This window comes from Astyanax mexicanus, chromosome 25 (genome assembly GCF_023375975.1).
Source record: "Astyanax mexicanus isolate ESR-SI-001 chromosome 25, AstMex3_surface, whole genome shotgun sequence".
Taxonomy (NCBI): domain Eukaryota; kingdom Metazoa; phylum Chordata; class Actinopteri; order Characiformes; family Acestrorhamphidae; genus Astyanax; species Astyanax mexicanus.
This window is the reverse complement of record NC_064432.1, coordinates 9526911-9541698: the sequence shown is the minus strand read 5'-3', so window position 1 is coordinate 9541698 and position 14788 is coordinate 9526911.

Genomic DNA, 14788 nt, shown 5'->3' with positions numbered 1-14788 from the left:
TGTGAAAACAGCAGAGCTCTCATGCTCTTTATTAAAGCTGATCTTAATCTCTCATACACGACTACATTTATGAGATATATATATATATAGACAATATAAACTGAGCATAAATTATTTATGTATGTTTATATGTGTATATTCCATGCACAGTTCTGAAAGTACAGTACATCCATCACTCAACATTTCTAATGAGTGTTTTATTCACAGTTTTTTTATACACTGATCAGCAGCAGTTTGATTCTCTCTCATAGATGAACTGAAGACATCAACTGTTTAATTCAGAAAACTGAGAGAAACATATTCACTAAACTGAGCTCTGAAAATCCAGTATTTGCTCAGAGTTTTATAATCCTGTCAGGATCTTCAGTCAGGATTAGAAACAGGTTGAGTTTGGGTGTGACGTCATGATCAATCCACTAGAGGGAGCCAATCAGCAATTTAAATGCTGGATCTGAGGCTGTGAGGCTGATCAGTGATTTACAGTCTGCAGTAAAATTACAGATTAAAATATTTTATTAATCTTTGTGGTGTCTCTGGACAGGTCTGGATAATACAAATAAAAATTAAAGGAGTAATTTATTGTAAAAATAATTAACATTGAAATGTCGTAGACATAGGCGTAGGAACCGGGGGGGATGGGTGGGACATGTCCCACCCAATATTAGAAACAGGTGGATTTGTCCCCCCCAAAAATGATATCAGTTCGCTCAGGTCAGCTGTACTATTAATGAGGAGACAGACCGGACCAATCACGGAGCCGGTTCAGGTATTAAGTCACGCCTCTCAGTAGAAACAGCCAATCAGCTTGCTGGTTTTGCGGCGCGCGGAGCAGAGGCAGTTTGCTGTTGGGGAAGCCCCGCCCCCTCGCTGTGAGATTTAGCAGCGGGATCGGGACGCAGCAGCTTCAGCTGATTTAAAAACAGAGATGAATATACGGAGATTTTACTAAAATAAAGGTAACGATAGGCTAACCACTTCAACTGTGATGATATGTTTCTGATAGCTGGTTAAAAATACACGTCTCTGAATCAGCACACAGTTTAAACCCACTGTGATTAATAAACTGCAGCTGTGTTAGTGTGTAAGCTTATCTTTGGAATTAGCTAGATTGGGAGTCAGGGTTAAAGGAAAAAAATAAAATATATATGTAATGTTTCCCTGTACCTGATCAGCTAATCACTTTAATTTTCAAACTGTTTATTCATTTAGGATTACAGGACTTACTGTGAGCTATAATGAACGAAAATTGATTTAACTAACTAGTTATCTAGAAGCTGGATGTAGATGATCGCCAGAATTTCGTACAGTACTTTAAGTTGGTAGTTTAAAGCAGTTACTTAACCCCGATCACTGCCCTAAACTAGTGTTTTCCACCTGATCAGCTAATAAACAGTCATTTACTGAGTTTACCTGTTAAAATCCTTTAGCCCCCTATGGAGCCTAAATTAATCATGTATATCCACCAGAGGAAGCTCTAGAATATGCAGAACAGTGTTAATATGCAGTAGAATATGTAAGAACTGGGTTGAGAAACACTGCTGTAACGTGACTTCTGTTCATTTGTATTTCACAGTAAGACCACATATCCTGACGTTTATAAAAGTCTCTATGAAACGTAAAGTTTAAAGTTTTACATAAAAGGACACCATCTTAAGAAGAGCTCTCAGTAGAAAAAATAAAAGTGCAGGAGAAAATGTAAATATACAACAGAATTGACATGCCAATACATAATAATAATAATAATAATAATAATAATAATAATAATAATCTGTTATATTATTTTAAATATTAGGTGATAACTGAAATTTTTGGTCATATGTACATAATTCAGACATTGCTTGCATAATTTTTCTAACAACAGTAACTGTAATGTGGAGTAACATGTTTAGGTTGTAAAATCACCTTATAATAATAATTTACTTTTAATTTAAAGTAATTTCCACAAATGTTGTTCTAGGAAACTATTGGGTGGGCTTGGGTTCATATTGGCAAATGTGTCCCCCCCAATATCAAGCCCGCTCCTACGCCCTTGGTCGTAGAATTAAATACAGATTAGAGGGTGAATAAGGTTTTTGTCAGTGGAGCCGCCACGATTCTCTGTGTAACAGTGAGAAAAACACAGTCTCAGATACGTCTCAGCTCCATCCTCTAACCAGCTCTGTTTACTCAGAAACTGAAAACAATTACAATTACATTACAATATGAGCGCGGGGCAGATGAAAGAGAAACAGGAGATTCAGTGTGTGAGAACCTTTACCCTAGCTCATACCAGAACTCAAATCTATCTCTCTTTCTCTTTCTCGTTTCTTAGATTGATCTCTCTGATGAGATGTGTGAAAACTAATAAAAACTATCAAGCCCACTCTAAAAACAAATTAAAACTTACTGAACTGTAGGAGAACAAACAAAACAAGATAATATTAAACTATAATAAAAAATATGAAAAATGTAATCACGTAGCTCTGGGCGCACGTGAACGCCTCCGCGTTTGACTCGCAGCAGTGTGTGTAGCTGTTCTTAAAAATCATTTTAATGAAATAATAGTTCTATGCTTATATGTTACAGTGTTAATTAACATAATTCTGATTATATTTCGCTCATTCAGACAGTCCGAAAACAGACAGTTTATGGGGCGGATCGGGTCGGGCTCTTAATGACAGTTCATGGTTCGGGCAGAACGTGCACGGGCTCGGGCTGGGTCGGGTCGGATTTTTTGGGCCGATCTAAGCTCTATGCTGTGCTGAGTGTGTGACTCCATGTTAATTAGCTTGTGTATAATTGGATGTTTTTGTAGTTGTTATTGGAAGTTATACAGGTTTTAAGGGTCTGACCTAAAGCAGAGTGTTAAGGAGGGTATTTACATTCAGTCGCTGTATCACCATCAGCAGCCGGAGTCTGAGAGAGGACAATTGTCTGTGTTTTCAGCTCAGGTGTCTGTTGGCTGATGTATCAGATCTGGGGATCTGGTGCTTTCTTCTGAGTGTGTTGACTGCCTAGTGATTGGGTAGTTGCACTTACAAATTGCGAAGAAATTGGAGTAAAATGTGGAATAAATTATTAAATTCAGTTGCTGTGCACTTACGGAGTGTGTGCATTTGCACGTCTGTGTCAGCAGTTTAAAGGAACTGAATGCATTCATTAGGAGGGATGTCCAAAAACATTTTAACATAACGGGTTGGTTTCCCAAAAAGAGGTTAAGCATATTCTTGTACTGCACAAAATTTGTGATTGAGATTTTTCACTAAAAGTAAAAACTGTGTATGACTCAGATTAATCAGAATGAATAACAGTGAAATGAGTCTTTATAGAACACTCCTGTTTTCAGCAGATTCTTGTTTTTGTCTTTATTTAATTAAACACTTTTAAAAAGAGAAGTTATTCAGGAGTAACAAAAAGGTAATATTACACACTTCTCACACAATATCTACTCTTTATATTCTCTTTTCACAGATCCATTTCATCTGGTTATTACAGGGATAATCAGCCCAGTTCTTCACAGGATCAAACCCAAAGAAGTATAAACCACAGTCCTCATCTCTGTAATTGTTAGGTTGTCCAGGGTACCAGAACCTATCAGAGAGAAGGAGAGTATCAGAGTGTTTATCAGAGCAGTGAGGAGTGAGAGTCAGTAACTGCATCATGATCAGAGTTCAGTTCAGGAGTCTCTTACCCAGTGATCAGTTCTGATCCGTCCACCCATTTCCAGACCCCCTCTGTTTCAGCGTCACTCAGACCAATCCAAACCCACTGATCTTTTCTCAATGTGTTAATGAAGACCTGTTGAAGACATGTCATCATTTGAGCATTTAAAATTATTCTATAAGAACCAGCACTCTTCCACCTGTAGGAAACCTGTGTGATCAACAGCACTTAACTGTGCTCTTCTAACTGTGTTCAATTGTGTTCTTCTAATCATATTCTTCTAACTCAGTTCTTCTGACTGGACTCTTCTTCACTGAATTTGTGTATTAAACACAGTCCACAGTCCGTCTTATTAGCTGCACTGATCATATAGGACACTGTAGTTCTATCATTACAGACAGTAGTCCCTCTATTTCTCTACATAATTTATTATCCTACTTTCACCCTGTTCTTCAATCTTCACAGAAAGTGGATGAGGCTATGATTTCAGTGGTTATTTTCATTTTGTTCTCAACTAATTACACAATTTATATCAGTAAAGATTTTTAACTTCTCTTCTCAACCTTTCTTTCATCGAGATCCGGTGCGTGATTTACGTTTTCCCAGTGTTTATGATCAGTGGAGATAAAAAAATGAACAGAGGGAGTAGAAACAAAAAACTGTCAGAAAATGTATGTAGTTTTACAGTGCTTTACAGTTAAATAAACTGTTACTGCTGCGACAAACATTACTAAACAGTTTTATACATCTCTCTCTCTCTCTCTCTCTCTCTCTCTCTCTCTCTCTCTCTCTCTCTCTCTCTCTCTCTCACCTGTTCTTCTCTGCTGTTGATGATCACCAGGTCTGCTCCTCTCTCTCTGCAGTCGTTTCTGCTCTCAGTCCAGATCTTCTCCTCAGTAGAGACGTAGTAAAGACTGGAGCTGAAGTAGATCCACCCGTCTCTAGCTGCTTTATCTATGGATGAAACACAAAAGCAATGCATTATGAGAAAACACCTGTGGTCACTTCTGGGTCACAAGTGTTTGATGCTTTTCACCGTAAAACATTTTAACTCTTTTCTCTGGTTTATATGATTACGATTCTGAGAGATGTGAAACAGAGCTGCCAGAAAGAAATGAGACACAAATGTGTGAGTTAACCTGAAAGAACGTACAATTCAGACTTTACAGATAAGATACAGATTTATTGGAACATTTTACGGTAGTGATGTACGGTTATGGTTTCAGTGGAACAACACTGATAAAAGTTTGGAAGACTGGTGATAAAACTGTTAGACTGGTGTTCCTAATAAAGTGATTAAGAAGTGTAAGAATTACTAACCCAGTTCAGAAAACCTTCTCAGGAGATCATCTCTCTCTGCCTGTAACTGGTCTCTCTCTGCAGTCAGGTTGGTGTAACTGGTCTGTAACTGGTCTCTCTCTGCAGCCAGGTTGGTGTAACTGGTCTGTAACTGGTCTCTCTCTGCAGTCAGGTGGTTGAACTGGATCCACAGCACTGTGATGGCAGTCAGCAGGAGAACACACAGCAGACCCAGACCCACTGCAGCCAGTCTGTAGCGTCTGCTTCCTGCAGAGCGACTCTCTATGAGGAAACACAGATACATGAACTTTAATCATAGAAATAATAAGTACACTGAGATGCCAAAAGTCATGGGACAGCAGTATGTAAATTGATAATGAAGGGTTGCCTCAGGGAAGAGCTTAGGTACACCCACACTTGTATAAGTTGTAAAGCTGAACACTGATCAGTGTGCTCATGGCAAGGTGAAATTAATTATGGGAGTTCAGACGAAGTCTGATAGTAGTGCAGATGGACGAAAACAACATTCAGTTTCTGAAACTGTATGAAGATTTCTGTGATGGTCAATAAATGAAAGTTCAACAAGACTTTTATCAGAATTCCCCTCAAGCGGGACCCTCACAGCCAGGTTTGTGATTCCTGCAACCAACAAAAAATGAACCCTCAGCAACCAGGAAGCAGAGTTTCAGTCCAGAAAAATCCAGAAAAAAGGATTCCTTTGGTTTTAATAAAGGTGGCATGTCTTTTCTGCTATGCTAGCTATTCTACCATGATAATCTTTCTACCAAATGGAAGGTAGGAATAACCTCTGATAATTAAGGGCATTATATAACAGCTGTTCACTTTCTTCAAATCTTTAGGTGTGTCTGTCTAATTTGCAAACTGCAGAAGGTTTAATTCTGTTATGTTTTTGCTTGGGGCATCCAAATGCCTTGAAACAACCCTGGATGGAGACCGCACTGAGAACATGGGGGCCAGTCAGGTGGTTGAACTGGATCCACAGCACTGTGATTGTAGTCAGCAGGAGAACACACAGCAGACCCAGACCATCTGCAGTCAGCCAGGTCTTGCGGCCCTGCAGCACCATCAGTCTTGGTGGAGATAGGGCTGTTAGAATGGAAACAACTGCTGCCCCAAGTGCCTGCGCAATGCCATTGGCCACATGTGCAACCATTTTTCTGCCCCCCAACAGCCTCTGTGAACATGTGGCCGCATCCCAGTATGCACAGGAGAGTGGACCAGGACAGGACATTCATTACCTCATCACATTTGCCTCTAGCTTTCAGCTCCAGAGACCAGACATGCTTGACTGTAGGCTTGAGATACTTATCTTTGTACTCCTTACTTGATTGCCGCCACACATGCTTGAGACCATTTGACCAACCAAATGTATTAATCTTGGTCTCATCAGACCACAGGATATGGTTCCAGTAATCCATGTCCTTTGTTGACATGTATTCAGCAAACTGTTTGCAAGCTTTCTTCTGTACAGACTTCAGAAGAGGTTTTCTTCTGGGGTGACAACCAATTTGGTGTACTGTGCAGCGTAAGATCTGAGCACTGACAGGCTGAACCCCCACTTCTTCAATCTCTGCAGCAAAGCTGACAGCACTCCTACACCTATCTTTCAAAGACGACAACATTAGGACATGACGCTGAGCATGTGCTTCTTTGGATGACCAACGCGAGGTCTGTTCTGAGTGGACCTTGCTCTTTTAAAATGCTGGATGATTTTGGCCACTGGGCTGCAGCTCAGCTTCAGGTTAGCCTTGGCCATCTTTAGTGCAACAATTTGTCTTTTAAGATCGTCAGAGAGTTCTTTGCCATGAGGTGCCATGTTGAAACTTTCAGTGACCAGTATGAGAGAGTGTGAGAGCTGTACTACCAAATTGAACACACCTGCTCCCTGTGCACACCTGAGACCTAGTAACACTAAAGAGTCAAATGATTTTTTGGAGGGAAAATGACAATTAGTGCTAAATTTGGGCATTTCTGGTGTAGTCTCTTAGGGGTGTACTCACTTGTGTTGCCGGTACTTTAGACTTGCTATAGAATGGCTGTATATTGAGTTATTTTGAAGGAAGTATAAATTAACACTGTTATATAAGCTACCCACAGACTATTTTTCATTGTTTCAAAGAGTCCTTTTGTCAGTGTTGTCCCATTAAAAGATATATTTAAATATCTGCAGAAATGTGAGGAGTGTACTCACTTTCCTGATACACAGTATAAGCTAGGACTATTTCATTTTCACTGCAGCACCCTCTCAGGTTCAACTGTGCTATAGGTGAGGATGATGTGTCAGCATACTTTGGTACACAGATACATCATAATGTGCAGATCAGTCAATCAATAATTCCACCCCCTGCATCTCACCGCTATCAGAGGCAAACTGCTGCAGCTCTGCCAATCAGCTCTCCCTCCTGCCCTGTCTCTAAACCCATACATCACCCAGTACCCCTCCCAAACGACCACTTACATTTTTTAGCCTTTTCCAAATTTGAGTCACCTAAAATCAGGGGGTTTAGCCCTGTAAGTTTATTTGGGTGTGGTGGAGGGCAACTTAACTTAATGCAAAAAACGTACATTTGAGTTTAGTGAGTCTCTGTGTTTGTGTCTCTCTCTACTACTTCCTGTTTATCAGGTCTAAAGGGGTGCATGCTTATCCCCATACAGTACAAAATAAACAATGCTAATGTATATAATTTAACAAGTTAATAGAGTCTTACTTTCTCACACCCACATTTCACTGGTTTCTGACCTAAGAAGGCCTCTTGGTTGGAAACCTTTCTTTTGTAGGCTTTTCTTAACCAAGCAGTAACACTGGTGTCTGATACACTTGTTCCAGCACCACACACACTTACACCACTACCATACATGTGTAACTGCTGTCAAGTACACTTATCAGTAATCAGTAATTAGTAATGGTACCTGCTTGTTGTGTCTTCAGGATCCTCATTGTGTTGGTGTCCTCCATCTCTGTGCTGGGGTCATGACCTCTAACAGCGTCTGCACTCTCGTAGATATCCACCACCATCTCCACTTTATCTCCTCTGTTCATCTCCCCAAATCCAATCACATCATCATAAACACTCAGAGACATGTCTAATCTCTAAAAGACTGAAACACTGAATTACTGCGTCTCTGTAGAAACACTACAGCAGTGCTGCACCTCTCACCTACTTTAACTAAAATAAAGGAAGTGCCCAAGTGGCTCGTATAGTTTCCTGTGTGAGCTTAAGGTGTGAAAACAGCAGAGCCCACCTGCTCTTTATTAAAGCTGATCTTAATCTCTCATACACTACTGCATTTATGAGATCACAACACATAACTTCTTTATGTATGTTTATGTGTTTATATTTCCATGCACAGTTCTGAACGTCCAGTTCATCCATCACTCCACATTTCTAATGAGTGTTTTATCCACTGTTTCTCACACTGATCAGCAGCAGCAGTTTGATTCTCTCTCATAGATGAACTGAAGACATCAACTGTTTCATTCAGAAAACTGAGAGAAACATATTCACTAAACTGAGCTCTGAAAATCCAGTATTTGCTTAGAGTTTCATAATCCTGTCAGGATCTTCAGTCAGGATTAGAAACAGGTTGAGTTTGGGTGTGATGTCATGATAAATCCACTAGAGGGAGCCAATCAGCAGCTTAAATGCTGGATCTGAGGCTGTGAGGCTGATCAGTGATTTACAGTCTGCAGTAAAATTACAGATTAAAATATTTTATTAATCTTTGTGGTGTCTCTGGACAGGTCTAGATAATAAAAATAAAGGAGTAATTTATTGTAAAAATAATTAACAGTAAAATATTGTGGAATTAAATACAGATTAGAGGGTGAATAAGTGTTTCTGCCGGTGGAGCCGCCACGATTCTCTGTGTAACAGTGAAAAAAACACAGTCTCAGATACGTCTCAGCTCCATCCTCTAACCAGCGCTGTTTACTCAGAAACTGAAAACTTCATAAAGCTTTGTCTCGATCGTTCAGTCTGAGACGCTTCATCTGAAAGAGGGTTCTCTGCTCTGCGTCTCTGAAAACCTGTTTATTATTATAATCACACATCCAGCACATGAGCACAGTCACAGTTTGTACAGTTTGGATATTGATGCTCTAATGAAGGTTTTCAGAAGCTCCACCCTGAGATAAAGGCTGGGTTTGGGGTTTAGTGAGGACCTGGACCAGTTCAGCTGCAGAGAGACGGTAGGAGAACGGTTTGTGCTGCTGCTGTGCTGAGTGTGTGGCTCCATGTTAATTAGCTTGTGTATAATTGGATGTTTTTGTAGTTGTTATTGGAAGTTATACAGGTTTTAAGGGTCTGACCTAAAGCAGAGTGTTAAGGAGGGTATTTACATTCAGTAGCTGTATCACCATCAGCTGCCGGAGTCCGAGAGAGGACAATTGTCTGTGTTTTCAGCTCAGGTGTCTGTTGGCTGATGTATCAGATCTGGGGATCTGGTGCTTTCTTCTGAGTGTGTTGACTGCCTAGTGATTGGGTATTGGACTTACAAATTGCGAAGAAATTGGAGTAAAATTTGGAATAAATTATTAAGTTCAGTTGCTGTGCACTTACGGAGTGTTTGCATTTGCACGTCTGTGTCAGCAGTTTAAAGTCAATGCATTCATTAGGAGGGATGTCCAAAAACATTTTAACATAACGGGTTGGTTTCCCAAAAAGAGGTTAAGCATATTCTTGTACTGCACAAAATTTGTGATTGAGATTTTTCACTAAAAGTAAAAACTGTGTATGACTAAGATTAATCAGAATGAATAACAGTGAAATGAGTCTTTATAGAACACTCCTGTTTTCAGCAGATTCTTGTTTTTGTCTTTATTTAATTAAACACTTTTAAAAAGAGAAGTTATTCAGGAGTAACAAAAAGGTAATATTACACACTTCTCACACAATATCTACTCTTTATATTCTCTTTTCACAGATCCATTTCTCCTGGTTATTACAGGGATAATCAGCCCAGTTCTTCACAGGATCAGAATCAATGTCAATTAAACCACAGTCCTCATCTCCATAACTGTTGGGTTCTCCAGGTCTCCAGAACCTATCAGAGAGAAGGAGAGTATCAGAGTGTTTATCAGAGCAGTGAGGAGTGAGAGTCAGTAACTGCATCATGATCAGAGTTCAGTTCAGGAGTCTCTTACCCAGTGATCAGTTCTGATCCGTCCACCCATTTCCAGACCCCCTCTCTTTCACCGTCACTCAGACCAATCCAAACCCACTGACCTTTTCTCAATGTGTTAATGAAGACCTGTTAATGCAATGTTGTGCAATAACTGTTTACACATTTCCAACAAGCCACCACACACACACTTAATACATGTCATCATTTGAGCATTTAAAATTATTCTATAAGAACCAGCACTCTTTCTCCTGTAGGAAACCTGTGAGATCAACAGCACTTAACTGTGCTCTTCTAACTGTGTTCAATTGTGTTCTTCTAATCATATTCTTCTAACTCAGTTCTTCTGACTGGACTCTTCTTCACTGAATTTGTGTATTAAACACAGTCCACAGTCCGTCTTATTAGCTGCACTGATCATATAGGACACTGTAGTTCTATAATTACAGACAGTAGTCCCTCTATTTCTCTACATAATTTATTATCCTACTTTCACCCTGTTCTTCAATCTTCACAGAAAGTGGATGAGGCTATGATTTCAACTAATTAAACAATTTATATCAGTAAAGATTTTTAACTTCTCTTCTCAACCTTTCTTTCATCGAGATCCGATGCGTGATTTACGTTTTCCCAGTGTTTATGATCAGTGGAGCTAAAAAAATGAACAGTGGAGTAGAAACAAAAAACTGTCAGAAAATTTAAACAGGACTATGTAGTTTTACTGTGCTTTACAGGTAAATAAACTCTTACTGCTGCGATAAACATTACTAAACAGTTTAATACATCTCTCTCTCTCTCTCTCTCTCTCTCTCTCTCTCTCTCTCTCTCTCACCTGTTCTTCTCTGCTGTTGATGATCACCAGGTCTGATCCTCTCTTTCTGCAGTCGTTTCTGCTCTCAGTCCAGATCTTCTTCTCAGTAGAGACGTAGTAAAGACTGGAGCTGAAGTAGATCCACCCGTCTCTAACTGCTTTATCTATGGATGAAACACAAAAGCAATGCATTATGAGAAAACACCTGTGGTCACTTCTGGGTCACAAGTGTTTGATGCTCTTCACAGTAAAACATTTTAACTCTTTTCTCTGGTCTATATGATTGCAATTCTGAGAGATGTGAAACAGAGCTGCCAGAAAGAAATGAGACACAAACGTGTGAGTTAACCTGAAAGAACGTACAATTCCGACTTTACAGATAAGATACAGATTTAATGGAACATTTTACGGTAGTGATGTACGGTTATGGTTTCAGTGCAAACAACACTGATAAAAGTTTGGAAGACTGGTGATAAAACTGTTAGACTGGTGTTCCTAATAAAGTGATTAAGAAGTGTAAGAATTACTAACCCAGTTCAGAAAACCTTCTCGGGAGATCATCTCTCTCTGCCTGTAACTGGTCTCTCTCTGCAGTCAGTTTGGTGGTTCTGGTCTGTAACTGGTCTCTCTCTGCAGCCAGGTTGGTGGTTCTGGTCTGTAACTGGTCTCTCTCTGCAGCCAGGTTGGTGGTTCTGGTCTGTAACTGGTCTCTCTCTGCAGCCAGGTTGGTGGTTCTGGTCTGTAACTGGTCTCTCTCTGCAGCCAGGTTGGTGGTTCTGGTCTGTAACTGGTCTCTCTCTGCAGCCAGGTTGGTGGTTCTGGTCTGTAACTGGTCTCTCTCTGCAGCCAGCTTGGTGGTTCTGGTCTGTAACTGGTCTCTCTCTGCAGCCAGGTTGGTGTAACTGGTCTGTAACTGGTCTCTCTGTGCAGTCAGCTTGGTGTAACTGGTCTGTAACTGGTCTCTCTCTGCAGCCAGGTTGGTGTAACTGGTCTGTAACTGGTCTCTCTCTGCAGCCAGGTTGGTGTAACTGGTCTGTAACTGGTCTCTCTGTGCAGTCAGCTTGGTGTAACTGGTCTGTAACTGGTCTCTCTCTGCAGTCAGGTTGGGGTTACTGGTCTGTAACTGGTCTCTCTCTGCAGTCAGCTTGGTGTAACTGGTCTGTAACTGGTCTCTCTCTGCAGTCAGGTTGGTGTTACTGGTCTGTAACTGGTTTCTCTCTGCAGTCAGGTGGTTGAACTGGATCCACAGCACTGTGATGGCAGTCAGCAGGAGAACACACAGCAGACCCAGACCAACTGCAGCCAGTCTGTAGCGTCTGCTTCCTGCAGAGCGACTCTCTATGAGGAAACACAGATACAAGAACTTTACTTATAGAAACAATAAATACACTGATATGCCAAAAGTCATGGGATATCATTATATAAATTGATCATGAAGGGTTGCCTCAGGGAACAGCTTGGGAACATCCACACCTGTGTAAGTGGTGAAACTGAACACTGGTCAATGTGCTCATGGCAAGGTGATGTGAATTGTGGGTTATTTTTACACTAAAGAATGATCAGATACAAAGTTCAGTTTGTTTACAGACTAAGTCAAGTCTGCACACACAGTTAATTTAGTCCTCCAGTAAATGTTAAACCATCAGTCTGATGATTAAAACATGTTTAACACAGAGATTTGGAGGAATTCTCTTAGTTAACATAAGAGGTAACATTCTGTTCACCACAGAACATACTCTCGTCTATCTCTAACTGAAACTGGACGGACAAAAGTTTTTTTCGGTGGTGTTGGTTCTGAAGCTCGCTTGCTAAGCTAACTTCTAGTACAGATACATTGAGTATCAGACAGATGAGCTCAGTACAGCAGTTTCTGAATTAAACCAAGTATTGATGATAAAGTACTTGACGGACGTCTAAGTTAGTTAATGTTAGCTAACGGGCTAACAGCACAGACTATGTTCCAACTACTACACGTCTAGAAGATGAAGCTTTGACCCTGCACACACAGTCGGGTGTCAGTTAGTTAGATTAAGAGATTGTAGCCATTTTAATAAATATAACAAGGCGTCCTATAGTGTATCTGAATTTCATACAGTATCAGTAGTGCAATAAAAGAGTAGGTGTGTAGTTTGAGAAATGGGACGTAGCTGCCATCTCCTGGTTAAAATATTAATTTATCTGTCCTGTTGTTGAGACGTGGGTCTCTGCAGCTCGGAGTTGTGGGCGTGTCGAAAGGTGGTCGTCTATTGGTCTATTGGAGCTGGCGTGTCAGCGTGGCCGCCATTTTAGAGTCGGCAACCATGCGCCCCCCTGTGGATTTATTTACACTGAGGAAGGAGTTTAATAAACCTATAGACCGTTTCAGATGAATATTCATGAGCGTAGGAAGTGACGTAGCTGTTCCTGGGACACCTCCGTTTAGCGGTAAACAGCGTTCAAAACAGTGGACGTAATTTAATTTAAACCTTCCCTTACACACTGTTCCACAGCCACAATAACTGCTGCAACATGACTGCAAACTTCACCTAATCTGAGAGTCACAAACATTGAAAATCAGGTCATTAAGAAGCAGATTTTCAAATTGTTCTTCAAACAAGTAAACTATGGAGGACCAAAAATTACATAAGTATAAATAAATAAATGCACATATAAATAAATATATAATTAAATAAATGAATAAATAAATAAATGTTGAAATAAAACAAATACATGCATAAATAATTGTATACAATTATTTATGCATGTATTTTTTTATTTCAACATTTATTTATTTATTCATTTATTTATTTACCTATACAATTATTTATTTTTTCATTCATTTATTTTAACATTTCTACATTTATTTATTCATTTATTTCCACATTTCCACATATTTATTCATTTATTTATTTACCTATACAATTATTTATACGTGCATTTATTTATGTATATATTTATTTATTTCAACATTAATATATATTTATTAATTCATTTATTTATTTCTACATTTATTGCATTTATTTATTTATACTTATGTCCTTTTTGGTTCTCCATAGTAAATACGCGTGCTTTCGTTTTTCACACTGCTAACCTGCCATGCAGTTACAGTGTCCGCTCACAACTTCTCCCTCCTTCTGAGCTACAAACCATGCAGAGTGCGTGTTGGATAGCGTTTGACTTGCTACAACTTCACCATACACTCTAGTGATGCCTTTTCTTCTATAGGAACAAATATTCCCAACTTTTCCACTAAGAAGGTAATTATATGCGTCCAAAGTGCGGTACGCTTTCACTGCCTCCCTGGTGTAAACACACTCCGTTTCAGCAAGGTAGTGATACACATCTGGGTAGGTCACTTCCCTCTTTAATCCTTATCAAAATGATCAGGAGAAGAGGTTTGATCATTAATTATTAATTTCTGACCATAGCGTGTTTGCTCTGTGTTCTGGAGATTTGCGAAATATGCGTTCGTCATTTTGACAGCTGAATATTTGAAAACAGCTCCACCGCAAGCAGACATGTGGAACAGACATGTGCAGTAGCTTTGCTAGTGTTTTCCCTCATCGAAACGGTCTATAATAATCACAACACACACTTTTTTTTTTTTTTTTTTACAAACAGCAGAGATGTAGTAATGATTCAGGACGCTGTGACACATTACAAATACGTGCTTTCATGCTTAAATACTTTATATTATGCTCTTTAACAAAGACAGACATATGGTATGGCATAGTAATAAGTGCATATATATATATATATATATATATATATATATATATATATATATATATATAGAGAGAGAGAGAGAGAGAGAGAGAGTTTCTATAGAGTACAGCTCAGTCTTTTACTATTATACAAAATTCAATTAGTAATGGTACCTGCTTTTTGTCTCTTCAGGATCCTCATCATGTTGGC